Source organism: Musa acuminata, chromosome BXJ2-7 (genome assembly GCF_036884655.1).
Source record: "Musa acuminata AAA Group cultivar baxijiao chromosome BXJ2-7, Cavendish_Baxijiao_AAA, whole genome shotgun sequence".
NCBI lineage: Eukaryota > Viridiplantae > Streptophyta > Magnoliopsida > Zingiberales > Musaceae > Musa > Musa acuminata.
In genome coordinates, this window is record NC_088344.1 from 18,160,151 (window position 1) to 18,184,659 (window position 24,509).

A 24,509-nucleotide genomic window follows, 5' to 3' on the forward strand; every position below is an offset into this window, starting at 1 on the left:
TTCGAGCTATGGCAGGAGGTGCAACCACCTCAGTCAGGCGGTGGCACCTCTTGAGCTCAGTCTTCGAGCTCTGGCAGGAGGTGCAACCGCCCCTGACAAGAGGTGGCACCACCCAGAGGCTCAGTCTTCGAGCTCTGCTAGGCGGTGCAACCGCCAGATCCTGAAATTTCGGGAATTGACAGTTTTGAGCTCGGAATTTAAACTGGGTTGGGGCCTATAAATAACCCACCCTTTCAGCACTGAATGGGCATTCAAACACACCGAAATCCTAATCTTATTCTATGATTTTTAGAGCTCAAAATTGTTGTAAAAGCCAAAAGTTCTTCTCCCTCTTTTCTTCCATGTTCTGATCTTTAAAGAGAGGAGAGAAAATTCTGTAAGGGTTGTCTCATAAGCCCGTCAAAAGGAGTGAAACTGTAAAAGGGTGATTGGCCTTCGCCTATTGAAGAAAGGCCTATAGTGGACGTCGGAGACCTCGTCGCTGGAGGAAGCCAAAAGTGGATGTAGGTCAAGATTGACCGAACCACTCTAAATCTCGGTTTGCATTTAATTTGAGCATATTATCTTTACTGCAAACCTCCTCAAAAGCTTACTGCTTTCTGCGCATATACGATTGGGTTACAAGCTTTGCACTTTTCGAATCGACGTTTAGACGTAAATCAATTTTATCGTACAATCATCATATTTCAGTTTGCGTTTACGTTTTGATTTCTATCATAACTGCAAACTGCCTTTATATCCTTGCTTTAACTGCATCTCACTTAATCAAGAGATTTACGAATCAGCATTTAGACGTAAATCAGTTTTTTTGTACGAATATCATATTTCAGTTTGCGCCTACTATCTGATTTGAACCATAACTGCAATTATTCGTAAATCACTTGATTAGGCGAGATGCAGTTTGAGCAAGGATATAAAGGCAGTTTGCAGTTACGATTGAAATCAAAATGTAAATACAAACTGAAATATGATGATCGTACGAAAAAACAGATTTACGTCTAAACGCTGATTCGAAAAGTGCAAAGCTTGAAACCCGATCGTATATGCGCAGAAAGCAGTAAGCTTTAGAGGAGGTTTGCAGTAAAGATAATATGCTCAAAGTAAATGCAAACCGAGATTTAGAGTGGTTCGGTCAATCTTGACCTACTCCACTTTTGGCTTCCTCCACCGACGAGGTCACCGACGTCAACTAGAGGCCTTCCTTCAATAGGCGAAGGCCAACCACCCTTTTACAGTTTTACTCCTTTTAACGGGCTTAGGAGACAACCCTTACAGAATTTTCTCTCCTCTCTTTACAGCTCAGAACTTGGAAGAAAAGAGGGAGAAGAACTTTTGGCCTTTACAACAATTTTGAGCTCTAAAAATCACAGAACAAGATCAAGATTTCAGTGTATGTTCAGTGCTCTTTCAGTGCTAAATGGGTGGGGTATTTATAGGCCCCAACCCAGTTCAAATTTGGAGCTAAAAAACTATCAATTACCAGAATTCCAAGATCAGGCGGTTGCACCTCCTGACTGGAGCGGTTGCACCACCTAGCAGAGCTCGAAGACTAAGCCTCTGGGCGGTGCCACCTCCTGTCAGGGGCGGTTGCACCTCCTGCCAGAGCTCGAAAACCGAGCTCAGGCGGTGCAACCTCCTGACTGAGGTGGTTGCACCGCTCAGCGAGTTGTCGGAGACCGAGCCTAGGCGGTGCCACCTCTTGTCAGGGGAGGTTGCACCGCCCAATCTCGCTCGGAGACTGAGCCCAAGCGGTGCCACCGCCTAGCTGGAGCGGTTGCACCTCCCAGTCTCGCTCGGAGATTGAGCCCAGGCGATGCAACCTCCTGCCTTGGGCGGTTCAACCGCCTGGCAGAAATCAAGGTCCGAATGGGTTGATCCATTCGGCCCAATTTGGGTTTTTCAAGGGCCCAATTGCCCCAAGATTAAGTTAATGGGATCACCTCCTATTTCCAACTTAATCATTGTGCTAACTTTGATATTTCCTAAGACATTTACTGCAACTTGCTCCGGTGCGTCAATCGCTTCTTCCGGCGAGCTTCCGGCGAACTTCCGTCGATCATCCGATGAACCCTCGGTGATGCTCATGCGGACTTCCGGCAAACTCCTGGACTTGCGACGATCCACTTGGCGAGTTCTGATGAGCTTCTTTGGCAAGCTCATGGACTTTTCGGATTTGTTCCCGTAGAACCTCCGACGACTGTCCGAACTTCCGTCGAACTCTCGAACTCCCAATGTGATCATTGTCTTGAATCCAGCGCAACTCCTGCTACATGTCTTTCTTCCATCATAGTTACTCTTGCACACTTAAAACAAAACTTCGATCGAGACAATTAATCCTAAGCAATTAACCAAGTTGTCCGGCATGTCATTGGTCCCTCGACGCTTCGTCCGATTCTTCGACGCATCGTCCTCTCCTGCAGCCTATTGCCCAATCGGCTAGTTGACTCCGCAACTCCGATATCCTTGGCACAATAACTTCTCTTCTTGGCCCGATGCCCGAGTCCACGGCCCGAAGCCTTCTGTCGATACGTCGACCGATCCACCGGCCCGACGTCCAATCTTTTGACATGTTCCTCCGGCACAACATGATTTTCCTGCTTTAATTGTCTCATCCTGATCAAAGCATCCTGCATCACTTAAAATGCAGATTAAATCATAAACATATATCAAGTAGTTTCATCATCAAAATACGAGATTCAACAATCTCCCCCTTTTTGATGATGACAACCACTTGATGACGGAGTTAAACTTAACTCCGGGAGTTTAAACAAACTCCCTCTATCAATATGCCATATTGATAGAACCTTGAATTCAAACTGAATTCAAGTCATTGCAATATTCATCATGAATACTTGCAACACTTCAGCATGAACTTATGCATAACATCATACTTTTCCCCCTTTGTCATCAACAAAAAGGAGAAGTCCAACTATTCTTGTGTTTGGAATATTAGTTTAACTTATTGCATGAAAAACATAATATCAAGTTTTATTATCATGCAGTTTTGAGGCCAGAAAATTCAACAAATGTTACATCATGCTTAGAACATTCAAGCTATCAAGTTTTAGATATGCAAGTTTTACAGCATACAAGATAGCACTTTTAGAACATGCAAGCAAGCAATGTTACAACATTTTAGAACTTCCAAGCTAGCAATTTTTACGATATGCAAGTTTTGCTTCTTGAGATAGGCAAGATAGCACTTTTGCAATTTTTGTTTGGCAAGCTTGTGATGTTCAAGATAAAAGCTCTTTCTTCTCTTTTGAGAAGTGTCATTTTTGCTTTCTTTGCAAAGTGCAAGCTAGCAAAATGCCAAACTAGCAAGAGATAATGTTTTACATGAGGCAAGCAAACAATTTGGCAAGTGTTACATTTGCATCTTCTCTTTAGATGTGCAAGAAAATAAACAAGTTTTTTACATTTTCTTGACATTTCAAGCTAGCAATTATCGGTGATGTTCAAGATAGCAATTTCTTCTCTTTTGTAATTTTTGTCTTTTTCTTGAATTGTGCTAGCAATCTATCTCCCCCTTTGTCATTGTCAAAAAGAAGGGAAAAACCCTTTACATCAATTTCTAAATCATGACAAAGGTAAGTAATCATTCTTATTTGTGCATCATTATAGTTTTAATGCACAAATTCATTAATATTTCATTTTTTTTGCACGATACCGAAAAATCAATCATCATTACGAGCATATCTAACATGATATTCAAGCATTCATGATATATCATTTTGGCAACATGATCATAGCTATTCAAATGATGGTATCTAAATGTCAAAATTCATTACATCCTATCATGCATGATCGAAACTTCTTATTTGTATACATCAAAACAAATTAATGAATATTTCATGTATTCTTATCATCACATAAGGAATATCAAGAAGAATTATTAGGTGATGAGATAAACATTTCATTAATACAAGGAATTGCATAAAAATTATATCATAAGTGTTTCATGTATTCATATTATCACATGAAGCATACAAGTCAACAATGCAAAGAAATCATGTTATGAAGAATATCAATGTGAAAATTCAGCAAAGATCACATGATACAATCGCAAAGCATGATATAATTATGTGATATATCATGAGATGATAATTTATCATATCAATGAAAGATATCAATGAGGATCAATTCGTAAATACCAAAGATATGATTCATGGTTCATTAAAATTCTTCTTAACAAGTTCACGATCAAGATTCATATAATTCTTAATAAAGCAAATTGATGTACAATCATCACACAAGACATACAAGGCAAAGAAATCTTGTTATTTCTATATTATGAAATATATGATATCAAGGATCATGATTCATTTGAAAAGATATAGCACAAAGAGCAACTTGAAACATTCTTATCAAAATCACATTTTAAAATATTCCAAGTATCAAGATATCAATATGACACTTCATTGAATTCTGAGAAATCAAAAGACAAGTTATACTTCATTTGAACAATTCCTTTTTGATAAATGTAGGGAGCATAATGAACGATCTTGATTTATAAAGAACTTCATGTTACAATTATCAAGATCATGATTTTAATAATCATTTTCTTTAGTAAAGAATCACAAAAGCACTTTATTTTTGCATAAGAAATCTCATTGTATTATGATTTATAAATTCTTTCTCTACACATGAATCATAGGAGATATGTATATGAAACAAATCTTTGCAAGTAAAAACATTATCATCCATATTTCAAGATGGAATTCATAAGTAGGAATCATTTCATCAAATCCATTTCAAAAAACATATTTTTCATATAATAAGTGTATGAGAAAATCCGATTGTTAGGATACTAATTGTTAAGCGAATCCGAAAATGAAATTAACACTTTCATGCATTCGGACAAGATTTTGCTATAGATTTTCAAGTTCAATCATGAAGATAAAATATGCTCATGATCATAAAAATTTATGTATCCAAAACACATAATTTCCAACATGTTATTAAGGCATGTAATAGTGTAAAATCATCATGGCAATTAAGTGATTTGAACATTGAATCAAGAAAGTCTGAAAAATAATCTTAACAAGTTCATGCATTCGAGCACATTTTTGCCATAGTTTTTCAAATACACTCATGAAAATAACACATGCTTATCATCAGCTTAAAATCTCATGCATAAAATTGTTAATCAAAATATTTAATTTCATCATTATGCATTTCTTCAAATCAAACATGATTTTTTTTTTTTAATCAAAATCGAGAAATAACAATGGAAATCAACGTAATACACATTATTACTTCTTAACCATGATTTCATATTTTCAATCAAGATCATTTTATTTGTTTATCATAAAATATGTAATATTATCATTTTCGAAATTACTTAGCATGATCATAATTTTTTTTTTAAATAGAAAATTAATTCTAAACTAAAAGAGAAAATACATCATGAAAGCATCAAGTAATTTCAAAATAAATTAGGGGGATTTTGATTACCTCATCATTGAAAGCGATTAAGGCGTAGTTTGCCGCCTTGCCTTTATTGATTTTCTCCTCGTCTTCGTAGGAGCTCGATTCATCCCACTTTGTGTTCTTCTTCTTTGGCCTCTTCCTTTGTTCAAGTTTATTGTTTATTTTAGATTTTTGTTTAATAAACTTATTAAGATTTAGTGTTCGAAGTTTAAGTTCATCATTGTCCTCATCACTTGAGTCATCGCTCAAGTGGTATTCATTTGTCCGGAGTTCCAAATCCTTCCTGTTCTTTGGAAGGTGATTTTGTTCATCATGTGCATTGTGCACCATTTCATATGTCATCAATGAACCAATTAGTTCTTCAAGTGGTAAGTTATTTAGGTTTTTAGCTTCTTGTATTGTAGTTACTTTTGAATCCCATTTCTTAGAAAGAGAATGCAAAATCTTGTTTACGAGTTCAAAATCCGAAAAATATTTTCCAAGAGCTCTTAAACTATTGACGACATCTGTGAAACGGGTGTACATGTCGCCTATAGTCTCGCTTGGTTGCATTCGAAAAAGCTCAAAATCATGCAATAAAATGTTAACTTTCGAGTTTTTGACTCTACTAGTTCCCTCGTGCATGATTTCAAGTGTTCGCCAAATGTCAAAAGCCGTTTCGCACGTAGAAATCCAATTGAACTTATTTTTGTCCAAAGCGCAAAATAAGGCATTCATAGCCTTTGCGTTTAAAGAAAAACACTTCTTCTCCAAATCCGACCATTCGTTCATCGGTTTAGAGGGAAGTTGAAAATCGTTTTCAATGATATTCCATAAATCCAAATTCATAGAAATAAGAAAGATCCTCATTCGGGTCTTCCAATAGGTGTAGTCCGTCCCATTGAACATGGGTGGACGTATAATAGAATGGCCCTCTTGGTTTCCGGCGTATGCCATCTCTCTTGGGTTTTAATCCGTTTGAGAGTTAACCCCGCTCTGATACCAATTGTTAGGATCAAGAGCACTAAGAGGGGGGGGGGGGTGAATTAGTGCAGTGGAAATCTTTTAATGATAAAACACGTTCGAATGATAAAAACGATTTTGGTGTGAAAGCCGATTCTAAGATTACTTTAACTTAAGATCAAGCGAGATGACGTTAAAGTCAATATATGAAGGCAGTTTGCAGTTATGATGAAAACCAGAATATAAGCGCAAACTGAAATACGACGTTCGCACGAAGAAGTTGATTTACGTCTAAATGCTAATTCGTAAATAACTTGATTAGGCGAGATGCAGTTTAAGCAAGGATATAAAGGCAGTTTACAATTATGATTGAAATCAAAATGTAAACGCAAACTGAAATATGACGATCGTACGAAAAAACAGATTTACGTCTAAACGCTGATTCGGAAAGTGCAAAGCTTGAAACCCGATCGTATATGCGTAGAAAGCAGTAAGCTTTAGAGGAGGTTTGCAGTAAAGATAATATGCTCAAAGTAAATGCAAACCGAGATTTAGAGTGGTTCAGTCAATCTTGACCTACTCCACTTTTGGCTTCCTCCACCGACGAGGTCACCGACGTCAACTAGAGGCCTTCCTTCAATAGGCGAAGGCCAACCACCCTTTTATAGTTTCACTCCTTTTGACGGGCTTAGGAGACAACGCTTAAAGAATTTTCTCCCCTCTCTTTACAGCTCAAAACTTGGAAGAAAAGAGGGAGAAGAACTTTTGGCCTTTACAACAATTTTGAGCTCTAAAAATCACAGAACAAGATCAAGATTTCGGTGTATGTTCAGTGCTCTTTCAGTGCTGAATGGGTGGGGTATTTATAGGCCCCAACCCAGTTTAAATTTGGAGCTCAAAAACTATCAATTCCCGAAATTCCGGGATCAGGCGGTTGCACCTCCTGACTGGAGCGGTTGCACCACCTGGCAGAGCTCGAAGATTGAGCCTCTAGGCGATGCCACCTCCTGTCAGGGGCGGTTGCACCTACTGCCAGAGCTCGAAGACCGAGCTCAGGCGGTGCAACCTCCTGACTGAGGCGGTTGCACCGCTCAACCAGTGCTCGGAGACCGAGCCCAAGCGGTGCCACCTCCTGTCAGGGGAGGTTGCACCGCCCAGTCTCGCTCGGAGACTGAGCCCAGGCGGTGCCACCGCCTGGCTGGAGTGGTTGCACCTCCTAGTCTCGCTCGAAGACAGAGCCCAGGCGGTGCAACCTCCTGCCTTGGGCGGTTCAATCGCCTGGCAGAAATCAGGGTCCGAATGGGTTGATCCATTCGGCCCAATTTGGGTTTTTCAGGGGCCCAATTGCCCCAAGATTAAGTTAATGGGATCACCTCCCATTTCCAACTTAATCATTGCGCTAACTACGATATTTCCTAAGACATTTACTGCAACTTGCTCTGGTGCGTCAATCGCTTCTTCCGGCGAACTTTCGTCGATCATCCGATGAACCCTCGGTGATGCTCCTGCGGACTTCCGGCAAACTCCTGGACTTGCGACGATGCACTTGGCAAGTTCCGATGAGCTTCTTTGGCAAGCTCATGGACTTCTCGGATTTGTTCCCGCAGAACCTCCGACGATTGTCCGAACTTCCGTCGAACTCTCGAACTCCCAACGTGATCATTGTCTTGACTCCGGCGTAACTCCTGCTGCATGTCTTTCTTCCATTGTAGTTACTCCTGCACACTTAAAACAAAACTTCGATCGAGACAATTAATCCTAAGCAATTAACCAAGTTGTCCGGCATGTCATTGGTCCCTCGACGCTTCGTCCGATTCTTCGGCGCATCGTCCTCTCCTACAGCCTATTGCCCAATCGGCTAGTTGACTCCGCAACTCCGATATCCTTGGCACAATACCCGCTCTTCTTGGCCCGATGCCTGAGTCCACGGCCCGAAGCCTTCTGTGGATACGTCGACTGATCCACCGGCCCGACGTCCAATCTTCTGACATGTTCCTCCGGCACAACATGATTTTCCTGCTTTAATTGTCTCATCCTGATCAAAGCATCCTGCGTCACTCAAAACGCAGATTAAATCATAAACATATATCAAGTAGTTTCATCATCAAAATATGAGATTCAACAAAACTGTCCTCTTTGCTTTGGATATGTTAGTCGCTTGTTGAGCTTTATATGCTCACCCCGTTGATATATAAATTTTTCAGGATAGCTTATCACTCGCTAAAATATGTAGTTTGGGTTGATGCAGTGGGAAGCTAGAAGATTTTGGGGCAAATCTTTATTACTTGATATGTTGATGTTGTATAAGTTCCTTTTGTGTGTATCAATGACAAATCTAGATTGATGTATCCTATAAATATTTGAAAAGTACATCTCATGTTATGATTTTGGGAATGTTTAGTTAAATTTATGTAATGAATGATATAAACATGTGGTACATGTTGGTTTTGTAAATGTGTAGATTCTCACAACTATGGATTTATGATGTGGTTATGGTTTAGTTAAGTTGCCTTTAGATTTTAAGAATAATCTAGTGACATGATGTATGATTATAAACTACACAGGTTTTGTGAATTGTGGATTGTAAAGGTGAATGACTGGAATGTTTTTTCTTAGTGACCTCAAATGTGTGATTGAATCCTAGATTGTTTGTTGAATTATAATATTATCAATTTTGAGTTAGGTTCACACCTCCTGAATGAAAATTAAATTCAGGAGGGGCATGACAGGAGTTGTAGTTTATCTTCCATCGACTAAGCGGAACTGCTCGGAGAACACAAAGGTGTTGAAGTAGGGGGTCGAAAGGGGCAAAGAAGTGACGATAAGTCCAAAGGGACTTAGCTGCCCAAAACTAAGTATTAGTTAGAATGAAGGTAGACTCAGAGGAGGGCCATAGTGCCATAGAGGCAGTTCTGCCGATCGTGAAGAAAGGGATGCAGATGCAAGATGACGAATAGTAGGGCCATGGGCATGGCAACGCCATGGTACTGTAGAGGTGGGACTTCCATGAAGTCATTGATCCCTTGCTCTCATGGAGGGAGAGCGCTTGGTCATGAAAGGGGCTGAGGAGTTGGAGAATATGGAGGTAAACTCTAAGTACCAAGATAAGGCTGAAGGGCAAAGGCCAGGGAACTTCATAAGACTAGTGTCAACGAGGTTCTCATCAAAATAGTCAAAATTTGAGGACTTCGGGTTGATGCAAGGGTGCTCAACCAATGAAAAAAGTAGACAGTACGTAGTATTATACCTTTGCGACTAAGAGGAGTAGGCGAAGATGATGGAAAAGACTGTACAATCCCAGAGGTGACCAAAACTACTAGAGACTTACTCCAAGTTGGGGTGAAAACTTCTTGCATTCCAGAAGTTCGATGGCATTGAGAAGGTGAATCACAGTAGGCTAACTCAATGCAAGGAGTGTAAACACTTCGAGTGCTCCAGAAGTGTGAGCAAAGAGCGGGCGAAGGTTAGTAACCTTCGAGGAGGCAAGCAAAGTCAAGTAACCTTTGCCTTCTTAACTCTTAAGAGAATGAGCGAAACCGAGTACCCCAATTCTTTTATCTATCCAGTAGAGGAGCTCTGCACATATTCAAAGACCCTTCGAAGAAACCAAATGGAATACAATAGTTGTCAAATCCTCACCAATGGTGATTAGTGCTACTGAGAGTAGATGATCTACTTCATTTCCCAACGAAATGTCAATAGAAAGCGGAAGTGATATGAACCTACTTAGAAGTGATAACTAAATGAAAGAAGAGTCGATGGGCAAATTTTGTGGAGGAAGGACCCAAAAACATCAAAAGTTTGCGAGGTGATGCTCGTTAAAGCTCTAATAGGCATCTACCAAATTCAAGCAGCATGAGACGTTTGAGAGACTGACACATACTAAGGATGGTCTTTTCCACACTAGTTCGATTGAGTCACTTTGATACCAGGGTTCATGCAGAATTAGGGGGGGGGGGTGGGGTGGTAAAGCAGAATATAGTTTGATAGAAAAATTGACATTATAGTTGTATTTGCTGGAATACATTTTTCGGATAGAAAAGGAACGAACTTGTAATAAAACTTTAATAAAATTGAAAGCAAGCTCACCATTAAGTTTAAAATCATAAAGGGATACAAAAAGATCACCACCCCAAGGATAATAAACAAGGATACAGAACTGGAAACAAAAGACTCACCACTCAAGGAAGTATTCAAGAGATGTAGAGTTTAAGGGAGCACTCCAAGAGAGCTTCTGCCAAAATATCATCAGTTTCTAAACTCTTTTGTAACCCTAGAACACAAAATAAGTACTAGTGCATGAAACAACCCTTCATGCATAGGGAATTACGAGATTAAGTATCTTATAGTTGATAACTAACTCCTTTAATGCATTCCTTAGCTATGAAGAAAAGCACATTGAAATAGCTTTAATTTTGTGTAGGAAATATACTTATAAGTGGTCATAATTGAGTGGGCTGAATTGAAAAACTATGAGGAAAAATTGTCGGCTGAAAAAAAAAATTATAGCATCAATAAGGTCCATATGAGCAGATTGTAGCAAATTAGGTACTCCCGTATCATACTTACCTTATCACCAAATACCATTAGTTGATAACTTCTTTAGTTGGCTCCTTATCTTCGGATGCACTTGAATCATCCCAAGTCACTTTGAGTGCTATCTTTTTCTTTGGTAGTTTCTTCTTCACTTGGGGACATTCATTTTTGAAATGCCCCATCTTCTTGTATTCGTAATATATTATTTGGTCCTTTTTGAGTTCATTTTGTTCTTAATGTCTTGTTTTGTTCAGTTTATTTTTAAGAATTTTTTAAACTTTCTTATAAGGGATGCCAAGTCATCATCATCATCTGCTAGTCATAGGTGTCCTGCAAGCCCATCACGTGAGTGATGGCACGTGTGACTTGACACGTAGTCTTTTTGCTTATTATTATATTTTGGTATTTTACCACTTTATATTAACTATTGCTTAAATATATTGTGATGTCCATGGATCTAAGCAATGAGAATCAAATCATGATGAGATCACGATAATGAGACCGATTCGCCTTTAAACACAGATCCTAAATAATCCCGATTATAGGTTACTCGAGAGGGATATCGAGATAATCAGACAGACTAGTATGCTATATACTTGTCTATATGATGGATGCAGTTGGTCTCATAGCTGCTTGTGTAGGGACACTAGAGATACTATATAGGTGCACATTATAGAATGAGTTTACTAATTGATTCGCTTACAAGATGCTAGATGGATGATGATGTCTTATTATCAGACAGCAATTCCGTAGTCCTAGTGGTGTATCTGGTCCTTAGACTTGAGACACCAAGGATGTCCTGTATGAGTACTCCACTCTTTGATATCGGACTTATAGGTCTGGAGGTTCCAGATCTAGCACAGTCGGTCATTGGGAGTGATAGCCAACCTTACGTCGACTAATGAGTGTCGATAGAGGATCATCCACTCTTAGTGTCATAAGAGAAATATCCCATGTATTCTTGCTCAGACAAATCCCTAGCCAGGGTCATACGGATTGAAAGAGAAATAGCTCTCAGGGAGAATCCAATTAGAGTGAGACTCGAGTAGAAACCGTTTGGGTCTGATAGCACCATACCCGGTATATGGTCTCTGGGATATTAGATGGATGAGGGACTATAGGTACAAGGTAACTAAGGACAGACATGTCCAATGGATTGGATTCCCCTATATCGTTTGGGGACTACGGCGTAGTGGCCTAGTACAATCATAGTCGATGAGTCGAGTGAATTATTATGGAGATAATAATTCACTAAGCCAAAAGGAGTTCTGACAGGTATGACTCACGACCAGCTCGACATTGGGCCTACAAGGTCATACACATATGGTAGGCGTTGTGATGAGTAGAAGTTCGGATATAAGATATCTGCCAAAGCCCCTATCTTATTGGATTTCCAATAAACCCCTGAATTATTGGATCCTATGGATGAGATCCAATAAGAGCCAATGAGAGATAATTGGATAGAGATCCACTAATCTAAGAGGCTTGGGGAATTGGATGGAGATCCGATACCTAATAGGGTAGGATCCATTAGGGTTAAGTTGATAGGGGACCTTAATAAATTGGAGAGAACTAATGGTTCATAGGCTAAAGCTTCTTCGTTTCCTCTCCTATTCTCCTTCCCTTCTCCTCCTCAAAGCAGGCCTAAAGTTTTGAGGAGCGTTGTCGTAGCCCTGTTGTGTAGATCACCGCTAGAGAGGAGGGCGCTTGACCTCCTTTACCCTCTCCTAAAGATTTGCAGGGATTCAGGGATATACGATTTCCTTAGGTAACATAATTTTTACTATATATAGTTTTCTGTTTCATGGATTTTGTGTACTAATCTTCGCACGATGATGAACATATCTTTATGAAATTGGAGATTTTGTTTTTAATGTTCTTCCGCTACGCATGTGATATCGCCCCTAGATTTCCCAATAGTGGTATCAGAGCTAGGTTGTTCGTGCGAAAGATTGCTTTTGAATTGTGTGTGTTGTATTTTAGAAAATCCTTTGATGTCAAAATCGTTGACGTAAATGGTGAGAGAGGGCAGCAACTATTGCTGCCCTTGCAGGTTCGCCAAATGCTGTTTGCAGCCTTTGGCCACCTATAGTAAGCCACCTGCGTGCAGGGGCCGCAAGCAGTCGGTGACCGTCAGCTCGCAAGCAAGCCGCCTATGCGCGGGCACTACGACCGCACATAAGGGCGGCGCTTGTGGGCGTAGCGCCCGTGTGCAGCAGCACCGCGGGCAGAGGTGCCGTGGGGCAACGACTCCCACGAGCAGAGGCGCCATGATATCACGGACTTAGTTGGTTTTGCCTAAGTCGTGCAGCACCGTGTCTGTCCGCAAAGGTCAACCTCCCCGAAGTCTCCCATGTCCCTTAAGACCCACGAAAGAGAGAACGGGTTAGAGAAAACGCCTCAATCAGGATCCACAAGCAAACATCTCCGAAAAACACTTCATAGACAATGTAAATTACAAACAGACTTTACAAGCTCTAAACAGTGGCACAACAAAGGGTAAAATGGTCCATTATAGATCGAAAATCTCTCACACGTGTCCACATGACACAACCTTTATTTACAAGCCTAAAGAGGCCACCAACCCAACTAAAATGGGACTATTAAGCCTTCGGCCGCCCCTCTACATGCTGTACAAGGCATGAACATGCTAAAAGACACGGACATACATAAGCATTACATCAAACATCTTGTTTAGAAGTTTGTCTGTGGCATTCACCCCCACTTATTCCTTTGACGTCCTCGTTGAAGCCTTTGTCGACACTACAACTCCTCGCCTTTGTTGAGTCTTCAATCTTCTGCTCCAGCTACAATGTGCCTCTTGGCTCCTAGCTGCTCTCCGCTGCTGTTTTTGAGTAATCGAACCTTTGATCCGCCATGCTGCTTCAACTCACCAATGACTCTGACTCTGGTGTGGGGTTGGCTGAGTTGTGTTGATCATTGTTGATTCCTACGGATCCCCTAGATGAAGGAAAAGACCATCCTTACTGCGCCAGTCTCTCAAATGCCTCATGCTGCTTGAACTTGTAACACCCCTCATTTCCGAATGTTCGTATAAATTTCTAGTGATAACGTAAGCATCTATTTTAATTGACAAAAGAAATAGAGTATGAATCAGAGGTAACTTATTTGTAAGATTTGGGAGATCTGTTCAAAAAAAAAAAGAGAAAAGAAAGAATCTGAGGACCTATATGTAAACCCTAAGGACCTAATCGTGAATATGATAAAAACAAGGACTAAACTGCAAAATGCACCAAATGACAAATTCCACCACTTAAGCCTCTCTGCCTTCGTTCTTAAGGAAGCAAAGGAGGCAGCTCGTGGGTGATCAGGGAAAGAAAGAAAGAAAGAAGAAGAAGAAGAAGAAGAAGAGAAAGAAAATTGGGGCTTTTAGGGTTCTTGCTTTAATCTTGTCATTTCGGGTCAAAATTTCCAAAGGCAAGTGTTCTAACCCCATCCTACAGCATTATTAGACTCTGTTTTTATGTTGATTCAAAATAAATTGGAAGATTTCTATTTAGAAACTGATATGTCTCTCCTTGGACATAAAACCATGGATTCTGAAAGTTTTTTTTCGGTAAACTGACCCCTAAGCACTGTTTCAGCTATAAGTTTTAGTACAGAATGAGGATTCAGGCAGGAACTATTTTTGTTTGAAATTAGACTCGTATATATTTCTTTTGACACCGATTTTGTAGATTTTGGACACCGAATACTTACCCAAAAATTTGTTTCAAAAGAGCCTATAGACACTGTAAAACAGAGTTCAAGATTTCTGACCTTTCGATACTAAAACGCCTATAACTCCCTGTTGAAAATTCTGGTTTATACCAAACTGATTTTATTTGAAACTAGACTTGAAATTCTCTCTTTTGACATATAGTTTGAAAATTTTGGAGTTCAATTGCCCACCCTATCGTCTATTGAATCTGACCTTATAAATTCTGCAAAACAGTGATTGTGATTTTGACCTTGTGTTACCAAATCAGAGGTAACTCTGTGTTGGGAGCCCTGTTTCATATGAAATCTGTTCCATCCGAATATAGATTGATATATGGTTCGACCATAGCCTTCTTATGGGTATTGGAGCATAATTGTTATTCTGAAATATTTGTTTGATGTGCCATTGGAATTCTGTCCGAAATCGAGCTTTGGTCGATTTCGCGTATTCTGTTCCATTTCCTTTGGATACTTGAATTCGCCTAATCTTCTTATTGGAATTGAGCTGATTATGATTGTTTGGAATCCTTGTACACTCTTGCTTTCATTTCTTTCCTAAAATGAATACTTTTGTGAGAGATTTGTTCCTTGCATCACATTGCTTTTGAAAAGGCACATGTACGTTTGGTTGTTCCGCGTGTGCTTCCGTTATATGCTACTTATTGTTGAAACTGCCTTCTTGTACTCTGGTGTGTGGGATTGTCTGGACCTTTGCCAGAAATGGTAAAGGGTATGCGCTGATTTGCCCGCTTTGTGGGGTCCCGCTTTGTGGGATATTCTGGTATGCGCTTATTTGCCCGCTTTGTGGGGTCCCGCTTTGTGGGATATTGCTTAGAGCCTGCGATGCTCTGCCGGCCCCCTTTGACTTCACCTAGACGTGGGTGGATGGAGCTCCCAGACGTGGGAGACTTTTGTCAGGTGGTCATTCAGAAATGGATGAATCACATTCTGACTGAGATCCCACTACACCCTCTATATGTTTGATATGACATCCAGAGTTTTGGTGAGTTATTTCTGTTCGTGCTCTGGATAGTTATGATATGATTGCAACGTCAAGGACAACGTTTGAGCTTCTGTACGACATATGAGTTTGATATGCTCTGAAATGCTTCATTCACTACTGATTTTGCTTCGTAATGTTCCCTATGTCGTTGATGTGATTTGGAACATTTTATATGCCATTGATAAGCTCCGATATGTTTCCTTTGTTTCTGATATGCTCCAATTACTCTATGCCCCATCTGTCAGGAACCAAATATGTATGATTAAAAAGGACAATTATGATTCTGCTCCTAATGATATTATGTATACGAAATCGTATATTCTGCTTTGTGTTTGAAACTGCATCTCTTTGGAAATTGTACTATTTTGATATGGATATGTTAGTCACTTGCTGAGCTCTTTATGCTCACCCCATTTGTTGATAAATTTTTCAGGATAGCGTATCGCCTGCTTAAATGTTAAGAATGGGCTGAGGCAGTGGAAAGTTTAGAAGACGTTGGGCAGAACTTTTGTTAGCATATATGTAGTTGTGTATAAGCTACGTTGCATCTAATGAAATGTGACTATGAATCTAAACCTGTGGATTTTGTGTAAGTTAAAGGATCCCTCATGTATAGGGTTTTGGAATGTTAAATTAAATTCGTGTAATGATATGAACTTATGGTAAATCGATGATTGTGGTGACTGCATAGATTTCCCCACTTGTGGATTTATATTGTGATTTTTATTTTGATGAGTTGAGTTCAGATTGTATAAATTATCGAGTGATGTGTGCTATGTTTATGAATTGCACAGGGTTATGAATTGATAGATTATAGAAGTGAAATTTTTGATCTGAATGTTTTCTTAGTGACCTCAAATGTGTGTTTGGATCCTGGGTTAGTTGTGGCGAAAAAATTTAAATATCATGGATATTGTTAGGGGCGTGACAGAGGTGGTATCAGAGCATGATTTGAGAATCACTAAGAATATTATGTTTTTTTTTTAGGTTTATTGACTACCATTTAGAGATTGATCAAAGAAAATGTTCTTTTGATGTTTTAGGAAGCGAGGATGACGAGATCATCTGGTTCTCCTGTTGCATCTACTGTTGATCAATTGAGTGGTATTATGCGGACTTTGGAGACTATGGCACAAGTGATGCAACAACAATAACAACCTGTCCAACAAGGAAATAATGATGGGACAGAGACATCAAACCAGACGGGGTTGGGAATTGGACAGTTTAAGAAGCTTAGTCCTCCCAGTTTCAGTGGTGAGTCTGATCCAATGGTGGCGGAACGATGGATGATGCAGATAGAGAAAATATTTGATGCCTTAAATTACTCTGATGAACGAAAGGTTTTTCTTGCCACCTTTATGCTGGAGGGAGAAGCTGAACACTGGTGGAGAATGATTAAGAGGATGTCTGAAATCAAACATGAGCCAATGACATGGAAGTTATTCCAAGAAAAGTTTAACGATAAATATTTTTCAGAATGTATGAGAGAGCAAAAAGAATTGGAGTCCTTGAATCTTATCCAGGGAAGTATGACGGTTACAAAGTATGAATCTAAATTTACTGAGCTCTCCAGGTTTGCCACACATATGACTGATGATGAATCTAGAAAGGCAAGAAGGTTTGAAAGGGGATTACGGCCGGCAATAAGAAGCCAAATGTCAGCTTTAAAATTACAAACATATGCTGATACGGTAGAAAGAGCTTTGAAAATTGAAAGAGACATGGAGGAAATTCAAGAAATCATTGGCAAGAACCAAAGGGACAAATTTACTAGCAAAAGCAGGAGAGTAAATGAATACGAAGATAGTAACAAGAGGTTTAAGACATCTGGATTTGAGAAAAGGAAACCATGGGGGAGGACTCAGTTATGTGAAAAATGCGGGTTAAATCATGAGACAAGTCGGTGTTTTCGGGTGACTGGAGCATGTTTCAATTATGGAAAGCTAGGTCATCAAATAAAAGATTGCCCACTGAACAGGAAAAGAGAGCCATTGTCTCCTAGACCCTCAGCCCATGCTAGAGTATACGCTATCACTGAACAAGATTCTAGAGCTTCTAAATCAGTGGTGGAAGGTATTCTTCATGTTTCTAAAAGAAATGCAAAAGTTTTGTTTGATCCCGGCTCCAACTTATCGTTTGTTTCAAAATACTTTGCTTGTCACTTGGATATTCTACCTAAACCCCTAGATTATATGTTATATGTAACAACTGCTGTTGGAGATTCATTGGCAACAAAATTGGTCTACCCATCTTGTTTGATCTCTATTGGAGACCACGAACTCCTTGCTGATTTGATTCTCCTAGAGATCCAGGGTTTTGATATTATACTTGGCATGGATTGGTTATCTTCTCATCACGCCAGTATTGATTGTTACAAGAAAATAATTACTTTCTGCATACCAGATCAGCCTATATTTTTCTTTGAGGGCATTAAGCATGATTTGCCTCCTTGCTTGATATCAGCACTTCAAGCTTATCGTCTTATGCAGAAAGGTTGTTTTTGTTATATGGTGTGTGTAAAGGAGCATTCAAACCAGGAAACCCACCTAGATGAAATTTCAGTGGTCAAAGAATTCCCTGATGTATTCCCAGATGACTTGCCTGGTTTACCTCTAGATAGAGAGGGTGAATTTGCTATTGATCTGGTCTCCAGTACAACCCCAATATCTAAGCCTCCCTACATAATGGCACCACTCGAGCTAGAGGAATTAAAGAAGCAAATACAAGAATTATTAGATAAGGGTTTCATACGACCCAGTGTGTCCCCATGGGGTGCTCCGGTACTATTAGTGAAGAAGAAGGATGGAACATTGAGGCTTTGTATTGATTATAGACAGTTGAATCAGGTGACCATCAAAAACAAATATCCCATACCTAGAATTGATGATTTGTTTGATCAACTGCAGGGTGCACAAGTATTCTCTAAGATTGACCTGAGGTCAGGTTACTATCAGCTAAAGATCAAGGAGGAGGATATTTCAAAAACAGCTTTCAGAACTCGATATGGTCATTATGAATTCTTGGTGATGCCGTTTGGTTTGACAAATGCCCCTGCAGCTTTTATGGAACTAATGAATAGGATATTTCAACCGCTCTTGGATATCTGTGTAATTGTATTTATTGATGACATATTGGTGTATTCAAAGAGTAACCAGGAGCATGAGGAACACTTGAGTGATGTGTTGTCCATACTAAGAGAAAAGAAGTTGTATGCGAAGTTCAGCAAATGTGAATTTTGGTTGAATGAAGTTGCTTTCTTAGGCCATGTGATTTCAGGGAAGGGTATATCTGTTGATCCAAGGAAAATAGAAGCTGTAGTTGAATGGGAAGTACCAACAAATGTAACAGAGGTTAGAAGTTTCTTGGGCATGGCAGGTTATTACAGGAGATTTGTGGAGAGATTTTCTCGAATTGCTCAACCTCTCACCAAACTCACTAAGAAGAATATGAAATTTGTATGGGGCGATGATTGTGAGCAAAGCTTTCAAGAGTTAAAAAGAAGATTGACTAGTGCCCCTATTCTCACTATTCCAAGTGGTAGTGAGGGATTTGTAGTTTATACTGATGCTTCAAGAAAGGACAATTACGAGATCCATATTTAATCTACTTGAGGAATGAAGTAGAAAAAGAATTGAAGCCACAATTTCAAGTTTCAAAGGATGGCCTATTGAGATTTGGGGAGAGAGTATGTGTACCAAATGAACCGGATATCAAGAATCAAATCTTAAAGGAGAGTCATACTTCGAAGTACACCATACATCCTGGGAGCACTAAGATGTATAGAGATCTTCAAAGTCATTATTGGTGGGAAGGTATGAAGAAGGAAATTGCAATGTATGTTTCAAAATGTTTGACTTGTCAGCAAATCAAAGTAGAACACCAAAGACCTGGAGGGTTGCTGCAACCTTTAGTTATACCTGAATGGAAATGGGAATGTATTACTATGGATTTTGTTTCAGGACTACCCAGAACCTCGAGGAAGCATGATGCTATTTGGGTTATCATTGATAGGTTAACAAAATCTGCACATTTCCTTCCGATTAATATGACTTATTCGCTTGATAGACTTGCAGATTTATATGTTAATGAAATAGTAAGACTTCATGGTATTCCAAAGGAGATCATCTCTGATAGAGACTCCAGATTTCTCTCTAGATTCTGGAGAAGATTACAGGAATCTATGGGCACTAAAGTTAAGTTTAGCACTGCATATCATCCTCAGACCGATGGTCAGTCAGAAAGAACAATTCAAACACTTGAGGATTTGCTTAGAGCCTATATTATGGATTGGAAAGGTGAATGGGATAAGGATATTTCACTTGTTGAGTTCACGTATAACAATAGTTATCATTCAAGTATTCAGATGGCTCCTTATGAAGCTTTATATGGGCGAAAGTGCATAACACCTATATGTTGGGAGGAAGTTGGGGACAGAAAGTTGTTAGCACCGGACCAGGTACAAGAAACTACCGAGAAAATTCAAGTTATAAGGAAAAGGTTAAAAGCTGCTCAAAGTCGTCAAAAGAGTTATGCCGATAATAGGAGACGAGATATTGAGTTTGAAATCGGAGATTTTGTATTCTTAAAAGTCTCCCCTTCCAAAGGCATTATAAGGTTTGGGAAGAAAGGAAAGTTAAGCCCAAGATTTATTGGACCTTTTGAGGTTCTTGAGAGGGTTGGTTCTGTCGCTTACAGGATTGCCTTACCACCAGCATTGAGCCATGTCCATGATATATTTCATGTCTCGATGATTAGAAAGTATATGTATGACCCTTCTCACATCATTAAGTATGAGCTGGTGGAGTTCGATAAAGATTTATCCTATGTGGAAGAGCCTATTCAGATTATTGATAAGAAAGAAAAAGTCCTAAGGAATCGGGTCATCCCACTGGTTCAAGTAAATTGGAGACATCATTCTGGAGAAGAGACAACTTGGGAGCTAGAAGAGGAAATGAAAAAGGTGTATCCGCGTCTTTTCATCGAATAGAGGTACGATAAATTTAGAGGACTAAATTTTTCTTTTAAGGGGGGGGAGAGTGTAACACCCCTCATTTCCGAATGTTCGTATAAATTTCTAGTGATAACGTAAGCATCTATTTTAATTGACAAAAGAAATAGAGTATGAATCAGAGGTAACTTATTTGTAAGATTTGGGAGATCTGTTCAAAAAAAAAAAGAGAAAAGAAAGAATCTGAGGACCTATATGTAAACCCTAAGGACCTAATCGTGAATATGATAAAAACAAGGACTAAACTACAAAATGCACCAAATGACAAATTCCACCGCTTAAGCCTCTCTGCCTTCGTTCTTAAGGAAGTAGAGGAGGCAGCTCGTGGGTGATCAGGGAAAGAAAGAAAGAAAGAAGAAGAAGAAGAAGAAGAAGAAGAAGAAGAAGAAGAAGAAGAAGAGAAAGAAAATTGGGGCTTTTAGGGTTCTTGCTTTAATCTTGTCATTTCGGGTCAAAATTTCCAAAGGCAAGTGTTCTAACCCCATCCTACAGCAGTATTAGACTCTGTTTTTATGTTGATTCAAAATAAATTGGAAGATTTCTATTTAGAAACTGATATGTCTCTCCTTGGACATAAAACCATGGATTCTGAAAGTTTTTTTTCGGTAAACTGACCCCTAAGCACTGTTTCAGCTATAAGTTTTAGTACAGAATGAGGATTCAGGCAGAAACTATTTTTGTTTGAAATTAGACTAGTATATATTTCTTTTGACACCAATTTTGTAGATTTTGGACACCGAATACTTACCCAAAAATTTGTTTCAAAAGAGCCTATAGACGCTGTAAAACAGAGTTCAAGATTTCTGACCTTTCGATACTAAAACGCCTATAACTCCCTGTTGAAAATTCTGGTTTGTACCAAACTGATTTTATTTGAAACTAGACTTGAAATTCTCTCTTTTGACATATAGTTTGAAAATTTTGGAGTTCAATTGCCCACCCTATCGTCTGTTGAATCCGACCTTATAAATTCTGCAAAACAGTGATTGTGATTTTGACCTTGTGTTACCAAATCAGAGGTAACTCTGTGTTGGGAGCCCTGTTTCATATGAAATCTGTTCCATCCGAATATAGATTGATATATGGTTCGACCATAGCCTTCTTATGGGTATTGGAGCATAATTGTTATTCTGAAATATTTGTTTGATGTGCCATTGGAATTCTGTCCGAAATCGAGCTTTGGTCGATTTCGCGTATTCTGTTCCATTTCCTTTGGATACTTGAATTCGCCTAATCTTCTTATTGGAATTGAGCTGATTATGATTGTTTGGAATCCCTGTACACTCTTGCTTTCATTTCTTTCCTAAAATGAATACTTTTGTGAGAGATTTGTTCCTTGCATCACATTGCTTTTGAAAAGGCACATGTACGTTTGGTTGTTCCGCGTGTGCTTCCGTTATATGCTACTTATTGTTGAAACTGCCTTCTTGTACTCTGGTGTGTGGGATTGTCTGGACATTTGCCAGAAATGGTAAAGGGTATGCGCTGATTTGCCCGCTTTGTGGGATATTCTGGTATGCGCTTATTTGCCCGCTTTGTGGGGTCCCGCTTTGTGGGATATTGCTTAGAGCCTGCGATGCTCTGCCGGCCCCCTTTGACTTCACCTAGACGTGGGTGGATGGAGCTCCCAGACGTGGGAGACTTTTGTCAGGTGGTCATTCAGAAATGGATGAATCACATTCTGACTGAGATCCCACTACACCCTCTATATGTTTGATATGACATCCAGAGTTTTGGTGAGTTATTTCTGTTCGTGCTCTGGATAGTTATGATATGATTGCAACGTCAAGGACGATGTTTGAGCTTCTGTACGACATATGAGTTTGATATGCTCTGAAATGCTTCATTCACTGCTGATTTTGCTTCGTAATGTTCCCTATGTCGTTGATGTGATTTGGAACATTTTATATGCCATTGATAAGCTCCGATATGTTTCCTTTGTTTCTGATATGCTCCAATTACTCTATGCCCCAACTGTCAGGAACCAAATATGTATGATTAAAAAGGACAATTATGATTCTGCTCCTAATGATATTATGTATACGAAATCGTATATTCTGCTTTGTGTTTGAAACTGCATCTCTTTGGAAATTGTACTATTTTGATATGGATATGTTAGTCACTTGCTGAGCTCTTTATGCTCACCCCATTTGTTGATAAATTTTTCAGGATAGCGTATCGCCTGCTTAAATGTTAAGAATGGGCTGAGGCAGTGGAAAGTTTAGAAGACGTTGGGCAGAACTTTTGTTAGCATATATGTAGTTGTGTATAAGCTACGTTGCATCTAATGAAATGTGACTATGAATCTAAACCTGTGGATTTTGTGTAAGTTAAAGGATCCCTCATGTATAGGGTTTTGGAATGTTAAATTAAATTCGTGTAATGATATGAACTTATGGTAAATCGATGATTGTGGTGACTGCATAGATTTCCCCACTTGTGGATTTATATTGTGGTTTTTATTTTGATGAGTTGAGTTCAGATTGTATAAATTATCGAGTGATGTGTGCTATGTTTATGAATTGCACAGGGTTATGAATTGATAGATTATAGAAGTGAAATTTTTGATCTGAATGTTTTCTTAGTGACCTCAAATGTGTGTTTGGATCCTGGGTTAGTTGTGGCGAAAAAATTTAAATATCATGGATATTTTTAGGGGCGTGACAGAACTGGGTGGATGCTTGTTGGAACTTTTAACGAGCATCGTCTCGCAAACTTCTGAAGTTTTGGGTCCTTCCTCCATAAAATTTGCTCATTGACTCTTCTTTCACTTAGTTGTCACATCCAAGTAGGTTCGCATCACTTCCGCTTTCGATTGGCATTTCGTTGGGAAATGAAGCGGACAATCTACTCTTAGTAGGACTGATCACCGTTGGTGAGGATTTGACAACTATTGTCTTTCATTATCTTCGAAGGGTTTTTGAACTTGTGCAGAGCTCCTTTGCTGGATAGATAAGAGAATTGGGGTACTCGGTTTCGCCCATTCTCTTAAGAGTTGAGAAGGCAAAGGTTACTTGACTTCGCCCGCCTCCTCGAGGTTGTACTTCATGCATCGAGTTGGTTACTAGCCTTCACCTGCTCTTTGCTCACACTTCTGAAGCACTTAAAGTGTTTGCACTCCATGCGTTGAGTTAGCTACTGTGATTCACCTTCTCAATGCCATCGAACTTTTGGAATGCAGGAAGTTTTCACCCCAACTTGGAGTAATTCTCTCATAGGTTTGGTCGCCTCTGGGATTGTACCATCTTCTCCATCAACCTTGCCGCCTACTCCGCTGAGTAGCAAAGGTACAGCACCACGTACTACCTGCTTCGTTCCTTGGTTATGCACTCTTGCATGACCCGAAGTCCTTCACTTTCGGCTATCTTGATGAGAAGCACATTGACACCGGTCTTACGAAGTTCCTCGGCCTCTGCCCTTCAGCCCTGTCTCGGTACTTGGAGATTGCCTTTACATGCTCCACCTCTTCGGCCCCTTTCACGACCAAGCGTTCTCCCTCCATGAGAGCCAGGGATTAATGACTTTCACAGAAGTCCCGCCTTTGCGGTACCATGGTGCTGCCATGCCCATGGCCCTACTATCCGTCACCTCGCATCTGTATCCCTTTTCTTCACAATCAGTAGATATGTCTCCATGGCACTCCTCTGAGTCCACCTCCATTCTAACTGATGCTTGATTTTGGGTAGCTAAGTCCCTCTGGACTTGTCGTCGCTTCCTCGCCCCTTTCGACCCCTTGCTTCAACACCTCTGTGTTCTCCAAGCAGTCCGTTTGGTCGATGGTAAGACAGACTACAATTCCCATGCATGGCCTCTGCCATCACGTTGTAGGGTTTGCACCGATTCTGTTCTCCTTAGCTTCCTTGGTAG